This window comes from Terrapene carolina, unplaced genomic scaffold (assembly GCF_002925995.2).
Source record: "Terrapene carolina triunguis isolate 2854851 unplaced genomic scaffold, T_m_triunguis-2.0 Scaffold89, whole genome shotgun sequence".
NCBI classification, from domain to species: Eukaryota; Metazoa; Chordata; order Testudines; family Emydidae; genus Terrapene; species Terrapene triunguis.
Genome location: NW_020664440.1, coordinates 12,343,803 through 12,359,082, shown reverse-complemented (window position 1 = coordinate 12,359,082; position 15,280 = coordinate 12,343,803).

Sequence of the window (15,280 nt, the reverse complement as noted above, 5' to 3'; positions counted from 1 at the left end):
TTTCTCTTCATGTGGACTATCCAGGAGGAGACTTTCTAGAAACTATTAGATTACAGAAAAACATTCTGTGAACATATATATTTTAAACCTCCAGAGAATCGATGACAACAAGCAGTTGATATTTGAAATGTATTATTCTATTATTAATAACTTTGTATTACTTTAGCATCTAGAAGCCCCAATTGTGGACCAGGATCATGTTGTGCTAGGTGCTTGGAGAAAATGGAAATAACTTTATGGAAGACTGGCAGAGTTCACAGACACTCTTCAGACTCCATCTGCATGTTTTCCAACAAGTCTGCAAACTGTGAAACTGATATTAAGCTCTGCATAAGATACATACCACGGAGAGCAACCTTGATATGACTTTGAAAAACTTCCTCATTTGCTTTTAACATCATTAATTCCCTTAATATTCATAAATTTCTCTCTCTGTTCGCTCTTGACCCGAATGACATACTGTAATGAATAGTGATGAATGAAACCCTAAAGATTTGGAATTCAGGATTCAGTCCAGCTGAACACCCAGAAAATTCAGAGACTTATTCAAAATCCATGGGAATTATTCAACACCTTACAGTTATAAAAAATTGGGCTGGAAATCTCAAGGACATACTTTCTTGTGAGATTTGTGGTCCTTCCAGTTTGCAGACAGTTTGTAAGTCATCAAATAAAAATGTCCTTTATGCTCTCTCTCTCTCTTTCTCTTTGGAAAGCAGAGGTAAAAATAATGCAAAGGAAAAAGAAAACCAAATCAACCAAACTATTTCCAAACAATGCTCATTTCAAGGTTTCCAAAAAATGTGTTAGCATTAATTTTATCTAATCCAATTCACTCATTAAAAATGTTTATCTCTTTTAACAAAAAAAGAAAAAAAAGCAATGTTACCAAGTATATGTTTGATACAACTCACATTCTCTATTATATATTGCATGTCATGACAGTACACCTCCCTTTTACATTGAAGCAAATTATAACCACATCAGCTTTCACAACTTCATCTCCTTATACCAGTACTAAAGAAAAAGAGAGCTAAATTTTCAAATATGCATGAACAAAAGTGTGCATCCACTTGTGTCCAAATTAGACATGTGCAATGTATGTACACAATTTATGCATCTGGACTAGACAGACGCACTTTTGAAGAATTGGATCTAAATTCTAGAAGATTTCATTTTTTAGAAACATTTACAAAACAAAGATTTTAAGGGCACGATCCATAGCCCATTGAAGCCAATGAAAAGATACAACTGATTTCAATGGGCTTTAAATCAGGCCCTAAATGCAATTTGCACAGTGCTCAGGGAAAATTATCTTGAAGGAAAGATTGACACATACACTTAAGAAGCCCAACGTACCACTTGAAATCCAGTCACAATTTTTTTATAAAGACAGAAGTTCCATTACAAACAGCAGGACATTTGCTTTCATAAGAATTTTGCTTTTCATAAGATTGGAGTGTTCAAATTATATGGTGGATGGTGCAGAAGGCATGCTGCACTGTTCATATTTTCCTCTGTAAAGCTCCATAATATATGGTCTTGATTTCAGAGAAATGAGTCTGATTTTGATGGGAGTAAAGAAGGTTTTTTCCTTTAACGTGGACAGAAATCAGCTCTCAGAATCAGTGCTGACAATGATACTTAATGGAAATTTTAAACATGGTCAGTTGAATAATTTGACTGTTGTAATTCTTTGAATATCAGAGTCAAGTCTGAATTCATACTGTCTCATGCATATAAATTAAACTCAAAAGTGTCTACATTGGAATTTTCACACCTCTTCAGGACTACCTTAATTCGTGGGATGATGAAGAAGTACAGTGTACCATCCTGTCATATACTGAACAGTAGAAGAAAGAACTTGAGTTATAGTTTACATTAATTTCATTCCCTGCTGAAAGTACTTTCAGTTCATGTAGAGCTTAGTGGATCATGACATATATTTCATCTACTTATTTTTTTAAGAAACGGAATAAGAATTTCAAGCGGGAGCAAATTTCAACTGTCCAATAAAAAAAAATCAAAAAGTGTACTACATATTTGGCATTTGCCATCTAAGACCTTAAAAGAACATTCTAGTTCCATGAAACACTAATTTTGTGTGTACTATTTATTGCACGCATAAGTACTTGAGTATTCCCATTGACTCATTTTATAGCAGTGTAACTCCATCCATTGACTTTAATGGAGTTACACCAGTGTAAGGAAGATAAGAACCAGGCCTTTAGCACATAAAAAGACCTCCCAACCTGCCAGATGATTAGACAGATCAAATGACAGATAGACAGACTAGATCAATCGATTGTACATGCTCACTGGCAATAGCAGTTGTATACCAGTGCGTTCTGCTGGATGGAATCAGAGCTGCTCCAAGTGTTTGAGACTGTGCTACTCTGAAGGGGTGGCCTCCACAGAGGATAAGTTTGAAGTTAATAACAACACCCAATGGAGGCTCTCCATTAGTACAAGTGGTAAAGGCTTGTTTTTAAACTGCAGTAGGTCCTGAATTCTATTACCAGTTTGTATTTGTTTGGATAAGTGACCCACACCCACTCAGTGTGTGGTATTCTATCTGCTTCTGGTGGTGGCTAGACCATATTAGAGAGGTTGATGAGTCTATTACAACCTTGGCTAACAGATCTGGGTCTTTTAGCTCAGGCAGTAGAAGGTCATGCTTTTAGAACCAGAGGGCATGGCATTATATATAAGAGCCTCTCCAATGCTCAGATTGGCCAGGTCATAAATCTAAAATACCTCTGGCAATACAAACAATAATCCCATAGAAAGGACTGATATACTGACTTGAAATCATACCCACTTATTCTTCATCTCCACACTAAACAGTTCCAATTGTTTCCATCTCTCTTCACACAGAAAAGGGACTCTTTGTATTGAATTTGAAAACAAAAGTTAAATGTAGATTCATGAAAAAATGGAAGATAGTAGATAAAGAAATGACTATGAAAGAGTGAATGGGCTGCCGCTTTCTTTCTTTGGGACACAATGAAGCAAAATCACTGTAAAGGTACTATATCTATCATTGGGAGCTCAGTCCAGGAAGTTTAAATGAAACTTATAATAATGCTTGAGACATACATGCTAGAGGGAGTACATTCATGTCTGATGGAATTGCCCTAAACCTCAATATTCTGGGGACAAAGAGAGAAAATTATAGGAACTACATGGCCAATAGATCCTTAGAGAGACAAGGTGGGTGAGGTAATAACTTTTATTGGACCAACTTCTTTTGTTCAGAGAGAGTCACACTCCACTCTAGACATCCCTACATGGTTTCATACATTTAGGACTCCATTGGTGATGGAGATGATCAGACAGCCAGAGAACAGGACCTATGCACTGCCACCTTGAGATTTTGCAGACATTCTTTCCCAGGACTGAACTCATGAACTCTCTCATTCAGGCCCACCTAGGATCTTAAACCAAGCCTACCACCTCAGCACCTAAGGAAGATTGGAACCTGAGATGTCAGTAGGGCTACACTGATTTACACCAGCTGAGGAGCTGGTCCACTATATTTACATGCATAAGGCACATTAATCTCTAGGCACATCAAGACAAAATCCGTTAGACAATTTGGAGAAAAAAGAAAACAGCTAAGCCAGAAACATTGTCTGTCCAATCGACATAGCAAATTTTGTCTCTGATGCTCTCTTCTCTTTATCTGCATAGAAAACTCCTTTACATCAAATGGAATTCCATTTATTTAGGAAGGGCAGAATATTGGAGCCAGGTACGTTATACAAATCAGAAAGGAAAAATGTGTATCCTAAGATAGCACTAAACTGAAAAACTATTTAAAAAACATGTTCCCAACCAGAAAATAACCATATACTCTCCCATACCACCTTGCAAAAAAGTAGTGGATATATTCTCATATCTTTTCCTTTTTATCACATACATGCACTTAAATTGTGCCACTTCCTGTTTGGGGCTAGCTCTCTTCGTTAAGCAGCTGTAGCAGTAACTATGTTTTTGTCTTGGGTCTGATAAACTAAGGAGCCGCTTACATTTTTACTGCATATTGCACTGTCACCAAACTGTTCAGATTTGCTCTGCTGGGAGGCTGTCTCATTCCAGGAATAGAAATTAATTAATTTCTGTACTTGCCGCCCACGTGCCAGGAAAAACCTCTCTGATTAAATTAATGTAGTAAAGTTTTGCAATCACCAGTGACATAACTATTGATTAAATGGAAGCTTTGCAAGCACGTACTCATTTTATGGGTTTATTTATTTATTTCCTTTCCTTTCCTTTCATGCTTTTGTTTTAATTACAAGGGTGTAATTCTGAACACTTTGCTACTGGCTCAAAAAAAAATCTAGATTAAATTCTTAAAACACATTATGGTCTTGTGGTGAAGGCATTAGACTGGAACACAGGAGCTGAGGGTTCTCTTCATGGCTATGCCAAAGACTTCTTAAGTAAATTTGAGAGAGTCATGTAATCTCTCTCTGACTAAATTTACCCTCTGTAAAATGGAGATAGTAATACTTCCCTAATGGATAACTTCAATAACCAATAATGGAGGCTATATAAATACCTAGAGGAAAAGCAATGTAATTTAACGTATTACAGTAGAGTAGGGCAGCTAATGTGTCCAAAATGTTGGCAGCGGTCGGTGTAGCTAAACCTGTTATAGCTCTACTGAAACTCTGAGGTGATCATTTCTATTTATCTTTAGGTATTAGATACATATTATCTCTGAGAAGGAAGGGGGTCCCTGCAAGTCTATTTGATTTAGAGTCAGTGAGATAGGGCCTGACCCAACTCCCATTAATATCAAAATGAGTTTTTCCATTAACTTAATGGCAGCTGGATGAAGCCAATAATCCCTTAGTCACTGATTCTACATTGCAATCTGCATGGATGAATTGGGTGCCCCCATAGAACTCCACTCAAGTCAAATGAATCACGTGGTATCATTTTTGTTCTTTGATTGGATGAGCGGTAAGAACTTACCATTTGAATACTTGCACGTGTTCATCCTGCAACTGCTCTGCTCAGGTGGATAAATTGTCTTCAGTGGGGCTCCATGCAGGTGCAGTCAGCTCCAGGGTTGAGGGCTAAATATGTCTCTTTTGTCCCTTTGGTATTCACTTTCCGTGGACATTTAAGTGATGGAGTTTCACTTGCAGAAATGTTGGTGGAAGGCAAATTTCAAAGTCCAATATGCAAATATTGACAGAAAATGATTTTAGATTTGCAAATGCAGGGATTCAAACTCGAAGTGCTTGCAGAGCCAGGGCCACTCAAAGGATTCAGGGGACCTGGGGCAAAGCGGGGGAGCTTGGACTCACCGGGCGCGCTCCGAGTCTGCGGAGGTGGCATTTTGGCGGCGGGGGGCCCTTCAGTCGCTCTACGTCTTTGGCAGCACTGAAGGGCCCCTCGCCGCCAAAATGCCTCTGAAGACCTGGAGCGACTGAAGGGCCCCCCGCCGCCGAAATGCCGCCGAAGACTCGAACCGCTGCCGGGAGAGGAAAGGGATTCTCAGCCAGGGCTCGCGGGGCCCAGGGCAAATTGCCCCCCTTGCCCCCCGCTCTGGGTGGCCCTGTGCAGAGCATCCAATCAAGGAACAATAGTGTGACTTATCTCATCACCCACAGCAAGGCAGCACATCTGAAATGTCAGATATTAATGATCAATGCAGAGTTTATAAAAAGACTCACCATATTAACTGTGGTGTGTAATTTGTGGACCTGGAGCAGTGGGGACATAAGTGCCACCCTATCCTTCTTTCCTCACTCTTTGGGTGTGTGGGAGAACTCTGGTTCCTACCAGGGTTCCCAGGCAGGCTTGGGGATGTTGAGGGAGGATTGCCCTCATACCCATCCACAGGTGTACAGAACCCAGGGTCATTGGTGTCCAGTTAAAATCTGCACTGTTACTGCCCTGTCAGGTAATTTGAGGTTCCTTGTTGGTTAATTGCTTAATAAAGTTGCAGCCTCAACTTTAACCTTTCTCTGGTGTATGTCTCATTGCTTCCTTCTCCACATCAATACTGAAAAGATGTTCATGGAATAATTTTGGACAAATTAATTAGCGGGATTAATCCTCACATACATTTTGTTAGAAACACATGGATGCTGCATTCATGCAATGAATTTCAGGTTGTGAATTTTCAGTCAGCTCTAGTAATAGGCAAGAAGCATTGATGGCCTCATTCTTCTAATTGTTTGCCCTATGCATTTCTACCACTTGGTCTACATGATCCTTTTATTAATTATCCTTTCCTAGCTGGCATTCTACTCCTCCTCCCTTGCACACAAGTGTGTGTTATGTTCACAGCAAACATGTAGAGAAGTTACATAAATACATAAATATGCTTGCTGGAAGGCTGCAATGTAGCACTACTTTATTTCTTAGAGTTCACAATGATAACATACAAGAACTCCAGAGAGACACAAAGCAGGCTGCGCCCTAAAACAGAGAGGCACAACTCACACAACTTTACTACAAGAAGGTTGTCTGCAGACTGACCGTTCCAAGGCCCAGTTCATAGACACCTCTACAGAGCCCCTTAACCTGCAAGCAAGATCAGGAAAACCCCTTAATTTTAAAGTGACAGCCTACAATTTTAACAGAGTTTTCAATAAACTACAGCATGTGTCTGATGGAGGAGCTTGGCAGAATTGTGTAAAGAGTTGTGTTAACTTACCAAAGTTGCACATTTTCTCTTCTGAAGAATTCTATAACATTTTCAAAACTTGATGTGCATAAATTAGCAGTACCACATAAGGCAGCATTAATTTATGCACTTGCTATGGACCCAATTAGGCTTTCCATAACACATAGTGCCAAACAGATTTTTTTAAAAAATAAAGCAGAACATAATATTGCATCTAATATTTATATATTACACACATGCATCCCAGTTTTAGCACTGTCATCTCATTGTACTCACTTCAGTTAGACATAAAGAAGAGCTTAGAAATTGGCTTGTTTTTCACATGGAGTCATTGATGGAACATGGGACAGATATTCAGGTGGGATAAATCAATATAAAGCAATAGCCAACGGAGCTTCATTGATTTATACTGGCTGAGGGCCTGGCTCCATAAGTGTCTGGATATTGTAAAGTACCATGTGGGTTTCTACAAAGTTCCATATTATTGAACAAGAGAGAAATGTATATAAGGTCATTAGGATGCGTAGGGGCTTATTCAGTGGGAATCTTCCCATTCACTTCAATAGGTATGAGATCATGCCTTAGTGAATAAGAGGGGGCTGTGGTGCATTCATTATGTTGATGACACTTGTTTTAACATGTCTTTTCTCTTCCAGCCTAAATGGTGCAGATTAGTGCCTTGGTCCAGTACCTTGTGGAGATTGAAGTATGACCAAGAGCTAACAAACTGAGGCTCAGCCAAGATAAAAAAGAGTTGATCTGGTGGAATGAGGAAAGAAAATCCAAGGTGCAGATAGATGATTTTATCTGTCTCTCTCATTGCGCGTGTTTGCCTGACATTTTTCATCTGAGTTTGCAACCTGGAAGTCTCAGTAGATTTCTAGTTATTGCTGTATAGTCACATATCAGCACAATTCTCCTTTGTATCTGTTGTATCTGTGACCTTTATTTCAGATATGGCCCTCAGTACAGTGATTCATAAGATTGTCACCTCTAGGTTAGGCTCTACGTGGGGGCTACATCTTAAATCAATTTAGCAAACCTGATACAGAATTCAACAGCCTGCTGATAAACAGGATTTCTCATTGCAAGTATATTACATTGCTGTTCTGAGGTCTTCTCTGGTTGCTTGTGGGTTTCTGTAGCTCAAGGTGTTAGTTTTGACCTTAAGTGGCTTGGGATCTTGTTACTTCAGAGATCACATATTTCCCTGTGCCACATTGCCACAACTGAGGTTCACAAAGATGCCCAAGATGGAGCTCCTTCAGTTTGAAAGGAAAGGTGCTCCTGGTAAAACTATGTCTATGAAGGACCCTGGACTTTGTGCTCCCTTGGTCCAAAACAACCTCTATCTGCTGACCTTCTGGGAACATTGCAAAGATCACCTTTTTACCAGGCCTTGTGTGGAGGAGGCTGACTAGATAGCTATCTAGGAATGGTGTTTTATCTCCAATATGTGTAGGGCCCTACCATATTCATGGCCATGAAAAACGCACCATGCACCATGAAATCTGGTCTTCTGTGTGCTTTTTTCACAGGGGAGAGCAGCGTTTCTCAAACTCGGGGTCCTGACCCAAAAGGGAGTTGCAGGGACGTTGCAAGGTTATTTAATGGGGGTCGTGCTTTTGCCACCCTTACTTCTGTGCTCCCTTCAGAGCTAGGTGGCCAGAGAGCAGCGGCTCTTGGCCAGGCACCCAGCTTTGAAGGCAGCACCCTGCCAGCAGCAGCGCAGAAGTAAGGGTGGCAATACCATACATGCCATCCTTACTTCTGTGCTGCTGCTGGTGGCGGGTCTGCCCCCTACAATAACCTTGTGACACCCCCACAACTCCTGTTTGGGTCAGGGCCCCTACAATTACAACACCATGAAATTTTAGATTTAAATATCTGAAATCATGATTTTTAAAATCCTATAACCATGAATTAAGCAAAATGGACCCTGAATTTGGTAGGGCCCTAAATATACAGTAGCATTTGCTGACAGATCTTTGGTTTCCCACAATAATATCACGGGTGCCTAGAGCCTGGGATTGGTGCCCTTTAAGTTCCTTCTAAATCAAAATAATGACAGGGATACACCAGTGTATGTAAATGAGGTCAGTACAGAAGTATCAGCAATAATGATGCCCAAATCACAGTCAATGAAGATAAAAGGTCAAATGGAGTTTACATATTTGAATATCATTAACTAAATTTCTCCTTGTGTAAATGGTGTTAACATAATCAGTGTGACTGGATCATATGTACCTACTGTGCTCTTGGGACTAACTTTTAGAAATTGCTTCTGGTTTTGTACCTTCAGCTGGAATTGAGAAAAATATTTACAGCATATAGGGGATAATCTGGCTTGCAGGATCTAGCAACCTGCTTATCAACCACAGTACCTACCATCCTTTGTCTGCAGAGTTGCACTCAGAGTAAACTATGTGCAGAAACATGTAGGTGCAAATTGGAGATGCCATTCAAAAGGTGACATTGTGAATACATAAAATTTTCTCAGTTCATGGAGGATCTTCCATTTCTCCCCAGCCCCCATCTTCACTCCCAACCCTGTTTGGTGTATTCACCTTCCTTCCCCTAAGGAAAGAAAAAAAAAGGATGTTCCTTCAGAATCTGTGTTACTTTAATTAGCCAGAGTGGGATCATTGTTGAGTGAACTTCCTTTCCAGTGACTCAGTAACAACTACAGTCCGTGTGATCTCTAAAAATGAGACTTCAGGATATTATGATGGGGTCATTTTAATACTATATTAATATCATTATATTAATATGCCTGCAGTGGTTAAAAGGGAAAAAGACAATATTTATGTACATTATTCTGAAATGGCCATTTAATTCTGTTTCAGAATGAGGCAGAACCAAGAAGTGCATTAGGTCATCCCAGATGAGTAGCCAAAAAATTATTTGTCCCTTTGGTATTTATTTCAACAACGTTAATCACAATGAATCCTTCTGATATTCATACAGAAGTAAATTACCTGCTTTCTTATGCAGATTGACATTTCCCAATCAAGAAGCTCCTAATGGACTAATAATTATGTTATTTATTCTGGCATAAAGCCTCTGTAAAACACAAATTTAATACTTTTATAGTCATGCAAAAGGACATGACACAATATTAGTAATAGGACCCAGTTTTAATATACTAGATTCAGACAGTAATGCTATTTATGGCTTTGTTTTGTGTTGCAGATCTGGATTCCAGAATCCAAATTCCACATCTGGGCCTGGGTCAAATTTCCAGATAAAAATGCCCATCTCTAAACATTTCACTTTTTGCTTGCAGATATTTTCTTTCCTTTTCTAAAAAACAGGCTTATAACTGTTCAATGAAGTTTGGCATTTCTTAAGCAGAGGGCAGTATTACATCAGTAAACGATGATTGAAGTTACCTAATCTACAGTATGTGAAATTGCATTTCTACAGAACAAGGACACATAACACAGTTTACTGGCTTAAGGCACAGATATAAAACATTAGTGAAGCGGAGCTGTTTTCAAGCCTCTGATAGGAAATAATAGTGAAAACACTTGATTATTAAAGCCTCCTTTTTCCCCAAGTGCTTTACCGTTGAATGGTGCCTTGCAACTCACTTGATAGCTTGACTTTGACCAAGTACCATTACTAAATCCTTCCCACAGCCCAGTTTTCTTAATATTTTCTCCCTCTCCTTTGCATGGTGCAGGGACAGGATCATTAAATATTCTCCATGCAGTTAGATGCTTTTCGTTCACCTAAAGTTCTCTAATAATGAACAGTGCCTCATTCATTTATGCCTCTGCATCCAAAGCCAAGAACAAGAACAACTATCACAAGTTTCCCTTTGACTCTATGACATTGGTCTTTCTGGTGTCAGTAATCTCATGCAGAAAATTTGTCAGTCTGCTGATGCTGCCGTCCTTAATTGAAAAGTTGGAAATGATAAGTCTGCAAAGAGATAACATTCAAAAGTGAAAGACCAAATCCTAAAACTGTGCCCAATACTTTGACATTTCAGTGTCATTCAGAAACCACTTGCTCACACAGAGGTGTTGTTCTTTACTCATGAAGCAGTTAAGATGGAAGGTATTATCAATTCCTAACTGACATCTTTCACTAAATGAAACCGTTAATTAACTTGGTCCTAGGCCAGTTCTCATCCTTTTCACACAGGAAAATGAATGTTACTTTTAACTCACTGGCGCTATGTTCACTGCCTCTTCTCTCCTTTTAACACGAACTTTACTTGGTTGCAATGGTACAAGAAATTCCAAGCTGGTACTAGCCACTCCTCATTAATCAAAATACTACACAACATAGGAATGCTTTAGTACAGAGATGGCTTTGGTATTCAAAATTGTATGCGGAAGCTGGAATAGGAATTAAAGTGAAAAACATATCTGGCTGTAGCAGCAGAAGAGAAATATAATGCATCCCTTTTTTAGCAACCACTGTCTGTATTACTTCAGTGTGTGAATTTTGTACAAACAATTTCATGGAATATGCTGTATGTGGGGGTTATAAAAATACTTGAAACCTGTATATATTAAAAAAAAATGCATGGAGTAAACTCAGGACATGATGAAGAAAAAGGGCCTGAAAATAGCAGTGCAGAAACTGCATTTCACCAGCTGGAGATGGGTTTGGGTAATAAGCAGAGACAATATGATTTGTGAGTTACAGTAAGTTGCAGAACGCACTAAGGAGAAGGGAATGAAAATAAAATGAAGATGACAGCATGCTGGAGACTCGTGCAAATAATAAAATCACTTTTAGCATGCATCTCACGCATACAGTGAGACAGATTTATATGATCAGTTCTGACAATAATAAAAAACTGTACAAACAGAGAATACCCAGACATCTTCAAGGTAAACAGTTTTGTCTGGAAATTAAACCACTAACTTCCGACTCACAACAGTCCATTGCAAGGAGAGAGCTAGAATACCACCTGTCTCATGGTACTTGCAGCATACTGCACGATTATTTCTAGCTCTTGCAAAGTGTATCTCAGCAGCTTGGAAGAGCTGGCTGATGGACACACTTCTGTGTCAGAAGGTAAATGAGATCAGAGGTCTTTATAGACATGACACTCCGATCCCAGTTGAAAACACATTCACAACCCCTGCGTTAATGTGGTTAATTGAGTACCCAATGGAAACTGGTAGGCAATTATCAGGAAAATGGGGCAAAGTCAACATGAGCCATCTATAGAAAAATCATAATTTGCAGCTTTCCATATTCTCAATGACAAACCAAAAAGTACAGAGTCTTGGGCCCAGATACTGCAATTGTTTGCAGTGCTACATCTGTGTGGAGTCTTATCCTTAAACTTAGAGCTGTGCAAATAACTGATTTCTTTGGTTTGGTGGTTCCCCCTCCTCATATAATAATATGTTTTGAGATTTTTAAGCTTTTACATTTTAAAAAAAATAAAACTGTGACATTGTGAAATGAAACATCTTTCTGAAACAAAAAAGTCAAAACACTTCTCTTCAGAAATGCCCCAAACAAACCTTTTCAATATTTCTGAATTTATCGTTCTTTATTTGACTGAAAAAATTTAGCTGAAACAACTAACACCAACCCACATTCATGAATTATTAGTCTCCCTGAATTCGCATTTTAGGGGGAAATGATTCACATGAAATTCTATTGTAGGATTGGACCCTCGTTGTAGACTCTTCTAGAATAATTTATTCCTTGCTGACATTTTTTCTTCTGAACACAGAAAGAAAGAAAATAATTGAGTAATGCAATTAGAGGACATGTCAACATGAGACATGAGTCTGGGACCCTTAGCAATGCCACATGCCCTTCCTGCCCAGCTGGGTGAATGTCACCGAATAATTAAATCAGACATCACCCATCCAGAATTTTTGGTTCCAGGATTGTATATAATGAAGTTCATCCTTGGCTTAGACTTCCTCCCCTGTCACGGGGGTCTCTGTGGTGCAGAAGTCAGACATTCCCTCTTTTCTTACTTTTCAAGTGGGCTCGGATTCACTGCTCTCCCAATTTTAAAGTCTATCTAGGGGATTTAGACTATGAACTGACAAGGAAAGTGGGGGAATACAATCAAACTGAAAGTAAAACAGGAATGAGTAGCAAACAAAGACAAAATAAAGGTGCGACCCAGGGACCCATTGGTGCCAACTAGCCGAGGGCATAATGGGTGCATAGTGGTTTATAGGGGTCTTCTGGGTCTAATGTCTATATAATAGTACACCAAAGGGCCACATGAGGTCTCTACCAACAGCCACTGATGCACCAGTCAACCTAATCATTGTGACATGTATGTATGGATGATATTTAAGGAGTTATGCATGAAAGCTGTATACTTAAGATAGGAGAGTTATGACAGGTCATAAGGTGATAAACAGGTTTTGTGTAGGCAGGGGGTTGTAGACTCTCTCTCTGGCTGATCATTGTGTGTCTCACAATGTAAGCCTATTTGCATTGCTAAACCTGAGGCTATTGAAGAGATTGTGAATTCACATGAGAGAAGATATGCAGGGGGTGGGGTGGGGGGGTGGGAGGAAACAGTAGGGGGTATTGCATTTATAGGTAAAGACAATGGAATTGAGGGGTATAGCTGGGGGCACAATGAGGAGATAAACTGTCAGTGTATTGTGTCTTATGACAGGTGGGTCACAAACTAACATCCTAACTGTAAGAACAGTAGGACAATGGAACAGACTGTCTAGGGAGGTCATGCACTCTCCTTCACTGGAGGTCTTCAAAAGGCGGCTGGATAACCATCTGTCTTGGATGGTTTAGACACAAAAAATTCTGTATCTTGGCAGGGGGGTAGACTAGATGACCCTTGCAGTCCCTCCTAAGCCTATGATTCTAACCAACCTGCCTCGAAAATGCTGCAAAGACTTTGGGTGAGCTCAGCTTCTTTAAGACAAGGCAATATTTTGTTAATCAAGTCTATGCTGTAGGATGCATGTTGTGATTTTATTTTACATATTACCATTTGTTTCCACTATTTGACTTGCGACTTCTCAAATCCCTATACTTTGTTAAATACACTTTTACTTGTTTTCACCATCAACATTGTGATGCTGGCTGACTAGGTCATGCTAGATTGTATTCAGGTCAATTCACTTGTGTATTATAGATCAAAGCAATTAGTGTTTTGGGTATTTACACTTCACAAAACTAATGGGATGTTACATTCATTGTTTTCAGGTACCTGTTCCTGTCATAATGTAATATCAAACATTTACATTGTAAATCCGCCTGTAACTAAAGAACTCAGACATCAAAAAAAGCCTTGGAGACTGCTAATGAAGGACTTTGTCAGCAAAGGTGTTAATTCAAAAGCAAATGGCCATTGTGATGATGACCCGAGGTCAGAGACTCAAAGTGCATTCCTCACTCCCTGTCATCATAGGAAAAGCCCACATGGGTAGCGAGACTGTCAGCTTGTCTTCTGTGAGAAGAAGATATAAATATGGATTCAAAGAAAGATCCTTTATCTCTGACTGTTTGGACTCTTACAGTGGAATGTGCCAGATGCACAGTCAAAATCCCTAGAGACAACCTGGGTACCCTGAAAGACTTTTGGGAAGCTGGCAGTTTATTACATCTCTGCCACCATTTGGAGTTACAAACTCCTGTACATATATTTTACCAGCTTTAGTCTTTCAGTAACTCTCATTCTTTTTTCTTAGCGATTAAACCTTCAGTTAGTTTCCTACAGAATTGGCTACCGGCATTGTCTTTGGTGTAATATCCAGAGTACCAATTGATCTGGGGTAAGTGGCTAGTCTCTTGGGACTGGACAAAACACCTGATGTGGAGTGATTTGTGGTTTAAGTGACCTTTTATCAAAGTCCAGTTTGGCTGCGTGGCAATATAGACTGGAGTGTCTAAGGGGATTGTGGCACCATGCTAAAATTGTTACAGTGATCCTGGAGGTCACATTTGTTACTGGCTTGGTGAAACCTAATTATGGAACATACCAAGAGTTTGGAGTGGTTGCTCATGTTTTCCAACAGTCTGCTCTGAGGTAGGCACTCACAGTTGTGAGCCACTCCAGACAGCATGACAAACATATCTAAGTTCTGCGTGTATTAAACAGAGCAGTGATCTGAAAGGAAACTGGTAAGCTGGGTTGTATTGCTTCTTTGGGAGCTACAGATCTTTGAGTTCTGATTGTGTCTAGTGGACCAGGGGCTGGTCACTCCAGGAGCACCCTCGGAGGGCTCAAGGGTTAGAGTGTGCCTATCACTAACCTACAGAGAATGAGCAGAGCCTGCATTGGCCTGGAGGGGAGTGCTTTTGTTGCCCGTGGCTGGTGGGGTTGCGTAGCTGATCACCAACAGGTATAGACAAGGCTTCCTCACAACCCTAAGTACCCCCAGAAAACATCACAATGGAAAGCCAACTGGTGGGAGGGGACAATCTGTAAATCCAGAGTGACTCCATTGGCCTCAGTGGAGTTAACTCCAGTGTAAATGTAAGTTATCAAGAGTTGAAACTGGCCAAAAATACATACGGACTAAGCAATGAACCTTCTAGGATGCTAGTATATTAGGAGACAATTAGGAAAAGGTTACGATAAGAGGTACAGGAGAAGAATTATGACCCTTATATGACCCTCTGTAATGTTATCACAAAAAGAGCGGGTAATAAACCAGA